The 15,030-nt window shown below is 41.4% G+C and overlaps 1 long non-coding RNA gene across 1 annotated transcript; it reads left to right on the plus strand.

Moving 5' to 3' along the window:
• The first annotated feature begins 4,455 nt into the window (after positions 1 to 4,455).
• LOC136696109 (uncharacterized) lies at positions 4,456 to 6,020 on the plus strand. Its single transcript, XR_010802569.1, has 3 exons — positions 4,456 to 4,509; positions 4,718 to 4,766; positions 5,857 to 6,020. It is a non-coding gene; the product is annotated as an uncharacterized lncRNA (long non-coding RNA).
• Positions 6,021 to 15,030: the final 9,010 nt, after the last annotated feature.

Consider the following 15,030-nt stretch of genomic DNA (forward strand, 5'->3'; position numbering starts at 1 on the left):
TTGGGGTAAACAAAGTATGCAGAGCAACAGGCAGGCTACAGTTTTGAGTGTGGGAACATAGAGGTGGTCCTAATGTTATGGCTGATTGGTGTATGTATGTGTGTTATGTGTGGTACATAAATCTGGGATTTAAAGGGTGTCTTGGTATTGCACTGCTGTAGTTTTTGTGTCAGGTGCAGGAAGGCTGTGCTTTAAATATCATTTGACCCTCAGAGTGGCATAGCAACAGAGTGATGCAGTAGTTCTTCTGTTCTACAGCTGGGGGCGCCCTTACAGAGCCAGCTGAAAGCACAGGAAGTCTCCAAAAATTCATCTGTGTTTGACGCTTGATGAAAACGTTCTGTTCCTTCTGCAAACTTTTTCTTTTTTTTACAGAATTAAAGGGCCAATATCATGGGAAAAAAACATTCCTCTGTTCTGTGAAGTACATTTGGTGCATGCAATGTTAAAGTGTACCTTTTCCAAATGTGACCTGCTTTGGTGAAAATACCACAAGGTTCAACATCACAGCAGTGCTCTCCCCCTGTGGAAACAGCCCTGTTCAGAATGGCGCTTTCAGCACCTGTTCCTTTAAATGATAATGAGCCACTCACTGTTCCCCCCCACCCCGAGCGCACAGCAGTGAGGAGCGAGGAGCTGAAGCTCTGGTTTTTAGCCGTTCATTCAAGCTGAAGTTAAAAGGAGTGTTTATAAAGAGGTGTAAAATAAAGGGCTCATTTACATGTATTAGTCTTAAAGGTCCAGAGATGGGACTAAATGACCATGTTAACGTAAATGGGGACTGCTTTGGAACATCGTACGAGGACAAGCAGCCTCTTTTAAAAACACGGATGTGTGTAAAACCCGATGACCTCTGAGGTTGTAGTTGTCCAGAATCTCGCGACTCTGTGGGAACATCCTTGAGAAGCGATGACTTGGCCTTTCGCTGAGACTCATGCCGATCTCCGCTGAGTGAATATTAAACACACCTTTGGCCATCTGCTTGTTCTCCACACACTCCTCAGAAGTCTTCAGAGCAGAGCAGAGTGCAGCCAGCGAGCCATCTGCTACACACACACACACACACATTCTCAGTGCAATCTCATCACTTACTTTACTCATGTCACCTGCTTGTTCAGGGAGCCCTCGGAACACAGAGTTTACAGTAGTCTGCAAAAATCTGCTCAGCTTCCAACAGGAATACTGCAGTTTTCAGAGATACTTCTGCAGAGGTCAGGTTTAAAATGTAAACGCAAATGGGACTCCTAACAACCGCAAGACCTGGTGTCGTCTCATAAACAGCACTTCTTGCTTCAGACTTGAACACTGTGAGAAAGGGATACACCGGGAGAAATGTCCTCACAGACTGAGTCGAGGAGAGGCCCCAAGACCCTGGAGCTGTGCAGCAGTGGCACCATCTGCAGTGCCACCACGCTGCCCCAGTTCTGTTTAAGAAAACAAAAAAATCTATTAGTATTAAGCATTTAATACAGATATAAATCTCTGCTATTAATTATGATTCATGCAGAGTGATGCTGTGGTGCAAAGTAATGTCGCTGCCACACAACCCCACAGTGTGCTGCTGCCTTGCGGCCAGTGATTCAGAGTAGGCTCTGGATATGTACACCATGACCCTGATGAGGATGGAGTGGTTACAGAAGATGAATGAATAGATGAAGGATCCATGCTGTTCCACACAACCTTTGGAGCAACAACTCTGAAATCTGTGAAGAATGAGTGGAGGAATATAAGTTCATTCATTCATTATCTGTAACCTTTATCCAGTTCAGGGTCATGGTGGGTCCAGAGTCTACCTGGAATCACTGGGTGCAAGGCGGGAGTACACCCTGGAGGGGGCACCAGTCCTTCACAGGGCAACACAGACACACACACACACATTCACTCACACCTACGGACACTTTTGAGTCACCAATCCACCTACCAACGTGATTTTGGACTGTGGGAGGAAACCAGAGCACCCGGAGGAAACCCACGCAGACACAGGGAGAACACACCACACTCCTCACAGACAGTCACCCGGAGGAATCCCACGCAGACACAGGGAGAACACACCAACTCCACAATGGAAGTGCAGTTTAGGTTAAAATCCTGAGTTGAGTTTTTAGGCGCCGCTCACTGCGTTAGACGCCAGCAGTGATTATCAATTTACTTATACTTTTTGGGGGGAGTGGGAAAAGCCCAACCATCAAAGCGAAGGCAAGTATTTTGAATGCAGAGAAATGAAAGGCCTGGATTGTCACCAGAGTTTTAAATACGTTTGAAAGAGCAGTTCACAGGACTGTGGCGGTTATCCGTTCCTAAATGAAACAAACTGATTTTTATTGTCATTGTACAATGAATGAACAGCCATGGATGTTGAGGGAGGACACAAGAGAGTCACTACTTATTATTTCTGCGTTATTCTCTAACAGATTCACAATCGTTTAAAAGGGCTGTAATGCAGTCAGCTGCTGCAGGTAGCGCAGGCATGTGCAGATTACACACAAGGTCCAATAAGGATAATCTATACTGAGCCTAAATATACCACTTCCAGGAATATTTACCACTTCCTTAAAAGGCTGGAACCCCGTTCTTTCTCCAGAGAAAAGACAGAGCTGCAGTGGTGGTCTTCCAACAGCCCCCCTGGGACATCAGAGTCACTGAGAGCATCTTTCAAAAGCGCAAGGTTTTGTGAAGAGAGCAACAGTGTAAATACACTTCCATAATCTCCATCGCAAAATAGCTTTGATCAAATAGGACACTGCGGAGCAGCTGAACCTGAGACTAAGGCTATGATTCACAATACCAGGCCTGGGCTAGAGGCCAGAACCAATCGTCCAATATCAGCACTAGAGTTCACTAATGCACTTGTGGCTGCCATCAAATTCTCACAGCTATGTTTCATAAAGTAAACTAAAACTAAAGTAAAGCATTCACAACAACAACGTGGAACGAGCTGGTATTAATGTCCATCATTTGAGAACACACGCTGTATACCATCTTTGGACCCTGGGTGTATTTCCACGGGAAAGATTAATGTCTGATTTAATAATCATGCTCCAAAAATCTCCATCTCAACTGGCGTTAAATATTACAGCTCTGATTGTTGTCGAAAGCCATCTCTGAGACACTTGCATGAAGCTGCATTACTCTGTAAACAGCCCTGGGTTTTGAATTTTCATTCAAGCCACTGGATGTCGGAGGAAACAAAAATGGATTTGAATACTGAACTAGGACCTGTAAACGTTACAGCACTTTCCTAAAACAGTTGTGTTTTTATACAATTAATAGGTGGTGTCATTGTTAAACAGCTCCAGGGTCTCGAGGGGTGGTGGGGGTGGTCCCTGGGATAAATCCTGGCTTCAGGTGGCCGTCTGTGAGGAGTGTGGTGTGTTCTCCCTGTTTCTGCATGGGTTTCCTCCAGGTGACTGTCTGTGAGGAGTGTGGTGTGTTCTCCCTGTGACTGTGTGGGTTTCCTCTGGGTGCTTCGGTTTCCTCCTACGCTCCAAAAACACACATTGGTAGGTGGATTGGAGACTCAAAAGTGTCCATAGGTGTGAGTGAATGTGTGAGTGTGTTACCCTGTGAAGGACTGGCGAATGAATGAATGAATGAATACCATAGTGGATGCACTGCAGAAGTAGTTGAATTCTCTAAGTACAAGGGCTGTTAACCAACTTTGATACTCTCAGAGTATATTAGCCTAGTGGATCCAGTGCAGAAATAAAGAAATAAACATCACACACCAAATATGCCTCAGCTAATCGCCTGCATTTAAGGTAAGGGTAGAGATAGTGTGTAATATTTAATCCACCCTATTGCTGTATAGACACCAGTGATGAAGTGTACAGCTCCCAGAGCTTATTGTTATTTGTGCATGTGCTTTTTGCTCCAGGCTATGATGGAGGGGTCATTAGGGAGGTGATGTTTGGAAAAGCTGGAGTATTACAGAGCTGAGGGACACAGTGCTAGACTGTAGTGTACTGAGCAACTGATGCTAAGTAATAACACTCAGTGACATCAGTATCTTACGGCGAACAGTTCTGTGCACAACAGACTCTGGGATTTAGTCTCATAGCATGTATATAAAGCAGCATACTGCATTTGCTGCCTTGTACTTGTAGTGAGCAATAACAATAAAGTTGAGTCTATCTATCTATCTATCTATCTATCTATCTATCTATCTATCTATCTATCTATCTATCTATAAAATGTGGTCTTTGCTAAAGACACGAGGCATTTTACAATAGGCTAAATGTAAATGCATAATAAACAACCTCCTTATATGTTGGGAAAACAGTCTGTAAGACCTGATACTAAATCATAATAAATTTATGATAATTATGAGAACTTATTTTGAGGCCTTTCTGGTTACATAGCACAAGTATTACACACAGAAGAGAAGAGATTAGTTAACATTAATTAAAATGTAATTAATTTGATTAGTGTTCGGTTGAAAACTACGATTTTAACTGTCCGTGAGTGACGTCACCGTCGTGTACGTGTACGGCGGAGAAATAAAGCTGAAAGGTCGGTAAATTAACAGAAGAGCTAGGCTCCTAAAAATCGTTTCAAAGTTTAAAAATGACATAAACATGTTACATTTGGTGACTGACTGTTCATAAGGTTTCATTTAGTACATTTTTACATTTACAATTTTAATGGTAGCCGCTTTAAAAAGGCAACAGCTGTTTTAACGGTTAAACGGTTAACTGTGGTTTTATTACTTCCTCAACAGGAACCGAGAGCTGTATCCGTCTTTTTCATATCAGTTTTATATTCGCCAGGTATGTTCAATTTCTATCATTTAGTTGTTTTTCTTGATATTTTAAGTCTATGGGGTTAGGAAACGCAATACCTTTTTTTGCTGTTGCCATAGCAACCTAACGGCCACCACAGCGGCCAAGTTCATAATCTGATATACATTATACATGTATATACATGTATATAGCTATATTGTGCTATAAGCTTACAGCTTATACTGCATTATATATATCGCTAGTGATATATATATATATATATATATATATATATATATATATACGTGCGTTTCCCAGTAAACAATTAGCCGTTGATTCAAAAGAAAAGATTGAAAAGAAAAGTCCATTGACGTTATTAATTGGTCCCGAAATAAATTACTTGTATAAAACGCGTTTTGGATGTCCACTGACGTTATCGATTGGCCACCACTTAACTAACTTATTAAGATGGATTTTGGACGTCCATTGACGTTTAAAATATGTCCTTGACGGACAGACTACTTTTAGACCTATTTTGAACGTCCAGGGACGTTCCTTGTTTACTGGGATGTAATCCTCTAAATATTCAAAAATTAACTAATTTTAAAAAGTCTTGTAAAATTGTTCCTGGAGCTTGCTTTCTGCTTTTAAACGATTAAATAAATAGACTTTATTAAAATGTATATGTATAACAATTATACTATATTATAACTAATATAATAAATAACTATTTACTTCTAATCTGACACATGCAAATGTTTGTGTACCCCAGGTCAAAAGACAATTTGGGCTAATTTTCTCAGTCATTATTAATTATGCATTTAAATATGGCTGTGTTCTGCAAATTTTAGTGCACATTCTAGTTATATTTACCTATGTTCCCGTTGAGATGAACAGGCTGGAAAAATTGTGCACATGCCACCTTTTACAGGACCTTCAGCAGATGACCCCTGAGTGTGTGGAGTGTGTAGAAGTGTGTGCCGTGCTTCATTTATATTCGCTTAGAAAATCAGAGCGCGTCATTTGACCACTATGTTGTTGGCACACGACTTTTGTAACAACACGCATTCAGAACTGCTTTAAAATAGTAAGTGCATTAAATGAGTGCTGAATGAAATCTTCATTGTGTTGTTGTTAGAGCTTCCTCCTCGGCGTGTCCACCCCTCCTCCGAGGCTTTGCATATAAGGTACGTAATGGAAAAATCTCACTTAAATCTACTATTCAGGCCCCTATGCAGTGTGTCGGGATCTCGTCCAAACCGAAAGCCTGGAGCTGGAGCAGAAAACCCAAAACACGCAGAGAGAAAAGTAGGTAAGCGAACATTTTGGCACGGGTTTGTCGCAGTTGTGTTTTTAACACGTTGTAAAGAGAGGATAACACGGGCTACACGAGCACACCGTGAAACTCCGGGAGGTTTAGCGCGGTGAAGGGGGAAAGGGGGGGTGAAACCAGGGGAAATAACTTTACTTTCCACAGATAAAGTACAAAACTGAGGCGTACACCTCCAAAATGCAACCGGCGCCATTCACAAACGAGCAAATAATAAACAGCGTTGAGCCTGGAGGGAATGGTCTCAGATAAAAAGCCCCCAAAAGCAACCCGGTTAACCGCCAGGTTCCTGTAGGTACACGGCGCTCTGGAGGCGTGGGATAAGGGACACGCTTCAGCATCACACGTCTCACAACAAACGAGCGTGCACGAGCTCAGAGAACACAGGTAAGCGACCCCGCATTCAACACATCCTCAGATTAACGCAGCAGATCAGATCTCTGTCTCTGAATGAAGTGTGTGATGAGAACGCGGCGACGATGCGAGACATTTCGCCTTTCAGCTTTCGTCGTGACTAAGCTTGACGCACACTGTATGGACAAAAGTTTGTGGACACATGCTCATCTAACATTCTCTCTGAAATCCAGGGCGTTGATCTGTAGCTCTTCTGAGAAAAGGCTGAACAGTAGAGAGCCCGGAATACTGCTTTACATTAGTGGTGCAGGGACTGATGGTGGAGCACAAACTCTGCTCCAACTCATCCCAGTGGTGCTGGATAGGGCTCCATCACGGTAGAACCCAGTGATTTTGGTGGTGGAATGGAAGGCTTTATACACCTCTATCCCTCAGCTGGCATTGAGCATGGTGACCATAGGCTTATTTGCAGCTGCTCCAAAGTGTCCCAACTTATTTCATGCTTTTTGGTGGAAGCTGTGTCTGTTCAAACGAATGTCAGTTGCTTCTCAAAGTATCTAAACAGACTACAAACATTGGGATATACTGTGTTAGTTCAGACCGCTGCATATTCACTGATGTGATGTGAATTAATGCCCTGTGAATGATGATGACTGATAAGAAGCATTGTTAGTTGTGGAAAGGCCTATATGCTGTGTTTTTATAATGCACCTTAATATGGTCATCTGTTCAGTTTAGAGATTGTCTAATGACATTATTTTTGTGATTTTTTAGTTTATCATGAACTAATTATAGATTTAAAACATCTGTATCAAGAAAGCAACCTGTAAAGCCCATGGTTATGTGCTAACTTCACGATTTTCAGTTAAATTTGATTTAATTGCATAAAAAAATTAAAAAACATAGGAACTGGTTTGTTTGTAAAAACAGACAGATTTAATTGGATTCATGTTTCAAGCTGATATTTGATGATGTGTTTATTTTACTCCAGAACTCATTCAGTGCTGGGACACTGTGCTAAATGATTTGGTTTTTATACACTTCATATGTAATGCTTCAGAAAATGTAAATTCGTACGGGTTTCTACATTCTATCCACTCAGTGTTGGAGTAGGACTAGGTGATAACACTGAAAAACATATCGTGATAAAATATTTTATGTAAGTCAGTGTTGATATTTATTGATATTTAATCACCTACCTTTAATAAAGAATGAGAAAATGCTGAATTTAAACAATTAATTTTAAATGATTTAACTTCTTTTGAATTTAACCACATTATTTATCACAAAAACAGCTAATAATTTCAACAAAACTACACACAAATAATTGAGTTTCCAGAAATGAAAAATACGGATAAAGGAATGATGTCGTATTGATTTACACACTAAATAAAGAAAGGTAAAATTACCTTGAGAGAAACGGACCTATATCAATAAGAGACTTTAAATAAAAACATTAAAGAAACACGTAAACTTAATAAATATCTTATAACGTCTCCATTGTAAGTATTAAGTAAATATAACAAGTAAATATAAGCTGTGACGTTGCTCAACATAACATCTGTAAGATGTAACAAACATTGTAGAAACCTCTAACACTCGGTAAATACAGTCAGATAAAATGTAAACTAATGTCAACTTTGTAGTAGAGTGGTGTAAAATTAAAATGTAATAAGCTATATTATAAACAATAACTTGACAGTATGTTTATCTTTTTGAAAATACATCTCGAGTACTACACATTGTGTAAACCTGTTGTAGTCCCCTTTTTAACACATTTAACGGAAATCATGGAACAGTCTACCGAAGAGTTTTATTATCACTATCAATGACACGTTCACCACGCACATTGCTATTGTTTTATAACTTAGGCCATCGTTGGAGTTATGAACATACATATATCAGCCGTAAACTCTCCTTTTTAAACCTTTGGCTATTGGCTTTGAAAACGTAACTTTCATTGTAACTTTAGCTACAACAGTCCTTTCCAAAATCCATTATACAAAATTATTTTTACACAAAAGAATCTGGAGCGTGCTTGACAGTGCAAATGAATTGCCGATGTTAAATAAAGCACCACAAAGTTGCTGTGCAAAAGCAGAATGAAAAGCAGTACTTTCTTGTAATGACGATACAGGAGCTTACATCTGTTCTTTGAACATGCCGCTCTGGTTTTAGATACTCATTATAAACGACACATCTGTTAGTGCTAATATTTCTGCTTCCAATCATTAGCTCAGTAAGTTGCTATAATCATACATCGGCAGTGGCAAATCACCATAACAAAGATGAAGCAAGATGCCAGGGCGAAGCGTGCCAGGCCTTCAGAGGCTTTTATGGCTTGTGTTATTTTTAAAGGGTAATATTATGTACAAGCTTCTTACAGTTTGTTCCTCTCTGTCCATTTCAAGTGCATGTCTGGGGCATTTATTTTTTCATACCTCTGAGTCTTTTTAGGGCGGCACGGTGGTGCAGCAGGTAGTGTCGCAGTCACACAGCTCAAGGGACTTGGAGTTGTGGGTTCGATTCCTGCTCCGGGTGACTGTCTGTGAGGAGTGTGGTGTGTTCTCCCTGTGTCTGCATGGGTTTCCTCCGGGTGACTGTCTGTGAGGAGTGTGGTGTGATCTCCCTGTGTCTGCGTGGGTTTCCTCCAGGTGACTGTCTGTGAGGAGTGTGGTGTGTTCTCCCTGTGTCTGCGTGGGTTTTCTCCGGATGACTGTCTGTGAGGAGTGTGGTGTGTTCTCCCAGTGTCTGTGTGGGTTTCCTCCGGGTGACTCTCTGTGAGGAGTGTGGTGTGTTCTCCCAGTGTCTGCGTGGGTTTCCTCCGGGTGACTATCTGTGAGGAGTGTGGTGTGTTCTCCCTGTGTCTGCGTGGGTCTCCTCTAGGTGACTGTCTGTGAGGAGTGTGGTGTGTTCTCCCTGTGTCTGCGTGGGTTTCCTCCAGGTGCTCCGGTTTCCTCCCACAGTCCAAAAACACACGTTTGTAGGTGGATTGGCGACTCAAAAGTGTCCGTAGGTGTGAGTGTATGAGTGAATGTGTGTGTGTGTGTGTTGCCCTGTGAAGGACTGGCGCCCCCTCCAGGGTGTATTCCCGCCTTGCACCCAATGATTCCAAGTAGGCTCTGGACCCACCGCGACCCTGAACTGGATAAGGGTTACAGATAATGAATGAATGAATGAATAAATGAATTAATCTTTTTAAAATTTTGGAAGATATAGTGGCATAAAAATGGCCGACGGCATCGTCAGATATTCACATTTTAAATTCTCATTTAAAAAATGAGAAATATTACACTTGTACGTTTATGTATTGAGGGAAATGATTCAATGTCACGTATCTTTGGCAAAATGCTGTGAGCCTTTGCTTTTAGTATTGAGTTCGACCACCTTTTGCAACACTACCTGCACCTAAGTGTGTCCGGATCTGCCCGTTTCACCATATGGAACACCTTAAGCTCTGACATTTTTAGGTTTATTGCCCTGCTACAAGATAAAGGGCATTCCAATAGATTGTAAGATATTTGGTCGGATCGTCAACATTACAATGCTCCTACACTTTTGAAATCATCCTGCCGCTGTCATCTGCAGGCAAATAATCAGCGCAGACAAGTGATTCAGAGCCACTGGCAGCCAGACGTGCCTCAGCCGTGACATTCCCATCACATTTCACAGATGAAGTGATGAGCTTTAGAACAGTTCCTTCCTTGCTTCTCTGGTACAGGTTCATCTGTCAGTCATCTGTCCACAGCACTGTCCCAGGGTATTACAGGTTTAGCAGTCTATAACCTGGTTAAAAGCTGTACCCGTGGTTTGCAATGAGAGCGGTTATTGTGTGTGTATTCTTCTCCTTAGAACACATGTACTATCTTGAATATATGGGTTCAGTTGACTCACTTTGGCTTGAGTCTGTGGTAAGACAAAGCTTGTAGATTCTTAAGAGGCTTGTTAGATGTGTATGATTTCATGTCCTCTATTTACAAAAATGTTCACTAAAGCAATTCTTCCATTTTTGTCACAGTATTTTAAAATTAAAATGCATGCTCAATCAGAAAAAAGTCATATCCACTCTCAAGAAAGGATGGGCAAGCACTGGCTAATGCTTTTTCATTGGAAGAGCTCAATAGTAATACAGGGCGGCACGGTGGTGCAGCAGGTAGTGTCGCAGTCACACAGCTCCAGGGACCTGGAGGTTGTGGGTTCGATTCCCGCTCCGGGTGACTGTCTGTGAGGAGTGTGGTGTGTTCTCCCTGTGTCTGCGTGGGTTTCCTCCGGGTGCTCCGATTTCCTCCCACAGTCCAAAAACACACGTTGGTAGGTGGATTGGAGACTCAAAAGTGAGTGTGTGAGTAAATGTGTGTGTCTGTGTTGCCCTGTGAAGGACTGGCGCCCCCTCCAGGGTGTATTCCCGCCTTGCGCCCAATGATTCCTGGTCGGCTTTGGACCCACTGCGACCCTGAACTGGATAAGGGTTACAGATAATGAATGAATGAATGAATAGTAATACACCTTTGTCCTGGACTAGATTTATTAAGTAGTTTAGTAGCACTATTCAGCACGAATACTAGATCATCAACAGTGCATTTAGGCTTTTTAACTCTGTATTTAAGCTTTTTAACTCTTTAACTGTTCTGTACTAAACAGTTTATTTGGACACACCTAATATTTTGACAGTCCTGTACAATCAGCAATTATGATGAATGCCTTACATTCTTAAATGAAGTCTCCTGATTAATAACTGACTATTGGGAGCTGAATTGGTTAAAACTGTGGTATGAACAGTAGCCTTATTTCGTTTTAAATAATGACACATCGACCATGAAGCTATCCAAAAATCAACAGAGCAGCTGTGTGTCCTTTTCATCTCCTAAAATGGTAGGACTCTATATAAACAGGGCTCTAATCCCTAGATGGTTTACCTGATATGGATGTACACAGTTTTGGCTTGAAGTGGGCCGTCTGCACATTAACTTTGTAGTCATTGTTTTGTTTCAAACCGTAGTGTTGAAGCACTGAGCCAAAACAACAAACACAATGTCAACATTAAGATACTTACAAACTGAACTATATATGTGTGCTTTGTTGTATCGCTCACCAGGCACAGTTGCTAGGACCACATAATCTGCATAAGAATTCCACACACAACCACACACACACACACAGCTGTAGAGCAAAAAACTGTTAATAAGACTGCCTGCTATATTAATCTCTGATGACATTTGCCTGCTGGCGAGTTGCTGAAGAGAGCCATTTTGGTGTGGGAATGTTTTAAAGTTTTAGCCAAGCTCTAATGCAGATGGACAGATTGTTGGCTTGGAATTGTATCACATTAACATCAAATATACCTGTCACAGATTCATTACAGATACTACTGTATATGGGCATTTTAAGTGATCTTGAGCACACTGTTGCTTAGTTGCCAAATTTCGGTAGTGTGTACGCTACAGATGAAGGTTCCTGAAAGCTACAGTGCTTCAACCTTTATAACAAAGTAGTGTAACTCAAAAATCCAACTGACAGTGCTACACACAACAAACAGTTGCAACTGCATCATAAAACATCACCTGGATTATTGTCTATTTTTCCTGCTAACTTAATTTTCTCTGTGCAAAACCTTCAAAATAATTATGTTGAAACAAAGTCAGTCACTACTAAGCCACATTACTGGCAATATTAAACAATTTAACTTCCCCTGCTTTGCTCTTACTTCAGTCTGGGAGCATGCAGCATAAAGCCTCCTGTTGGTTTTAAGTAGTTTGTGTGACTTGATCCAAGATCAGCCCCCACAGCAGTTTCTCCATCCATCCATCCATTATCTGTAACCGCTTGTCCAATTTAGGGTCGCGGGGGGTCCAGAGCCTACCTGGAATCATCGGGCGCAAGGCGGGAATACACCCTGGAGGGGACGCCAGTCCTTCACAGGGCAACACACACTCACACATTCACTCACACACTCACACCTACGAACACTTTTGAGTCGCCAATCCACCTACCAACGTTTGTTTTTGGACTGTGGGAGGAAACCAGAGCACCCGGAGGAAACCCACGCAGACACAGGGAGAACACACCACACTCCTCACAGACAGTCACTCGGAGGAAACCCATGCAGACACAGGGAGAACACACCACACTCCTCACAGACAGTCACCCGGAGGAAACCCACGCAGACACAGAGAGAACACACCACACTCCTCACAGACAGTCACCCGGAGGAAACCCAAGCAGACACAGAAAGAACACACCACACTCCTCACAGACAGTCACCCGGAGGAAACCCACGCAGACACAGAGAGAACACACCACACTCCTCACAGACAGTCACCCGGAGGAAACCCACGCAGACACAGAGAGAACACACCAAACTCCTCACAGACAGTCACCTGGAGGAAACCCACGCAGACACAGAGAGAACACACCACACTCCTCACAGACAGTCACCCGGAGGAAACCCACGCAGACACAGAGAGAACACACCACACTCCTCACAGACAGTCACCCGGAGGAAACCCACGCAGACACTGAGAGAACACACTACACTCCTCACAGACAGTCACCCGGAGGAAACCCACGCAGACACAGAGAGAACACACCAAACTCCTCACAGACAGTCACCCGGAGCGGGAATCGAACCCACAACCTCCAGGCCCCTGGAGCTGTGTGACTGTGACACTACCGTGCTGCCTTACATTTAATATATATTTCTGTAAATAAATATAGTTCATTACATATCGTTGCTGTCCAATCAAAAACATGTATCTCCATTGTTATCAATTTTTAGTTTATCATTTGAACCCAGCATTTATCCTTTGCATTGTGTAAAAATGTCATGATGAATGGGCCAACAGAAATGCTCCGAAACTATTTTAAACAAAATCTGTTTTCATTTACTTCCATTGAAATCTCGCGGTATATTTTAGTATGTTAATGGACAAAGGTCAAACAGGACAGTAAGGGTAAATAATATGTTTTATGTTGGTGTATAAACCAACTATAATCTCACTGTCCTTACTGCCATTTTCTTGTTTTCATTCTCATAACATTCTCTGTTCTCATTCTTCATAACACTATCTGTTGCTTGTTTCTAGTTTATCAGTCCTCTGTTTTAGTTACATTGACCAAGCATTATCTGTATTGAAGGACAGGTTCCTCATATTTGGCCATTCAGCATATACATTGAAAAGCTTTACACGCTGTGGGTCAGCGGTTTTTAATGCTTATAACCTTAACTGGCTACCCATTATGCATTATAATAGAACTTTTGGTCAGCGATGGTGGGAATAATCTATAATATCACCAACAAACTATATTAAAGATACTAAAATATATTTTATCGTGTAGTAGTCATGACACAAGTGTACTGTATCTCTCCCTGTGACATAAGAGATACAGTTAGGTAAACCACAGAGGTGCTGGTGCTGGGACTTTAAACCTGGTGTGTGAGCAGGGCCTTTGCCTGTAGGCTTTGCTCCTCTGGTGTGATGTTGTACAGCCCTGCAATTCAATCTCTTCTTCTGACCTTGAATCAGCCACACTGAAGATTCTGTGTCATCTGTATGAGGCATCTCAACCTCAATTATTCACTGAATGCCTGATGTGGTAGCATACCTGTGCTGTGTCCTTCCTGCAGGCTCTTGTCCTTGTTACTATAGTGTGTCAAGTAGTATTTCTTTTTACATGTCTCTTTTTTTTTGTATGATTTAATTGTCATCTTCAGTTTTACAGCATATTTACTGTTGTGCTATAAATGTGGGTCTTGAGCAGCACTAATCAAAACAACTTATAGGGGTTATATTAGCTTGTGCTTATATTTAAGACTGTACAGTGATTCCTCGTTTTTTGCGGGGGGATGCGTTCCAAGACCAACCGAGAAAAATGAATTTCCACGAAGTAGAGGAAAGATATTTTTTATGTATTTAACGAGTATTTGGACTTTTAAAACCCTCCTCATTCTATAATGTTTTTCAGCTGGAACTACATGTGATATCTTACCAGTTTCTTTAATAGAGTCATTCCTAAGCTGTGATTTAGTCAGTAAATTTCACTCGGATGTGGACATGAACAATACATGTACTGTACGTAAGAAATACTTGTAAGTGATATATTTTGTCACCTACAGGCCTAGTCTATGAACTTTTAATGGATTTAATGAAATATTTTGGCTATTTTCCTAGATTTTCCCTCAATATCCATGATATAGCGGCCATAAGCCCCCTTTAAAAAACCCGCGAAGTAGCGAAGATGAACCGCAAAATAGAGAGGGATTACTGTACTTAAAATATTAATCCAAACACATGTTAAGACATATATGTTGAGTTAACTGAACTTCTAAATATAGGTTGACACAAAAATCTGTGCCTTTTGTTCTGTCAGATTATAATAAGAAGCATATTATTGCAAAATTGTAAGGCAAAGCAATCACTAATTTTTTGCTGTGCAGAATTGTGGTGGTATTGTTCTTGTGTTTGTCTGTTGAGCTTTTATATCTTGTTTGATTTCAAAGTTGAGTTGTATAAAATAGTTGTTCTAGACCATGCTTAGCTGTTTCACCTGTCATTAAGCAAGACAACTTCATAAGGGTTTCTGTTGTGTCATGATACTGAACTGTAGTGTAATGTGGTTATCATTCAGTTT

Source organism: Hoplias malabaricus, chromosome 5 (assembly GCF_029633855.1).
Source record: "Hoplias malabaricus isolate fHopMal1 chromosome 5, fHopMal1.hap1, whole genome shotgun sequence".
In the NCBI taxonomy this organism is placed as follows: domain Eukaryota; kingdom Metazoa; phylum Chordata; class Actinopteri; order Characiformes; family Erythrinidae; genus Hoplias; species Hoplias malabaricus.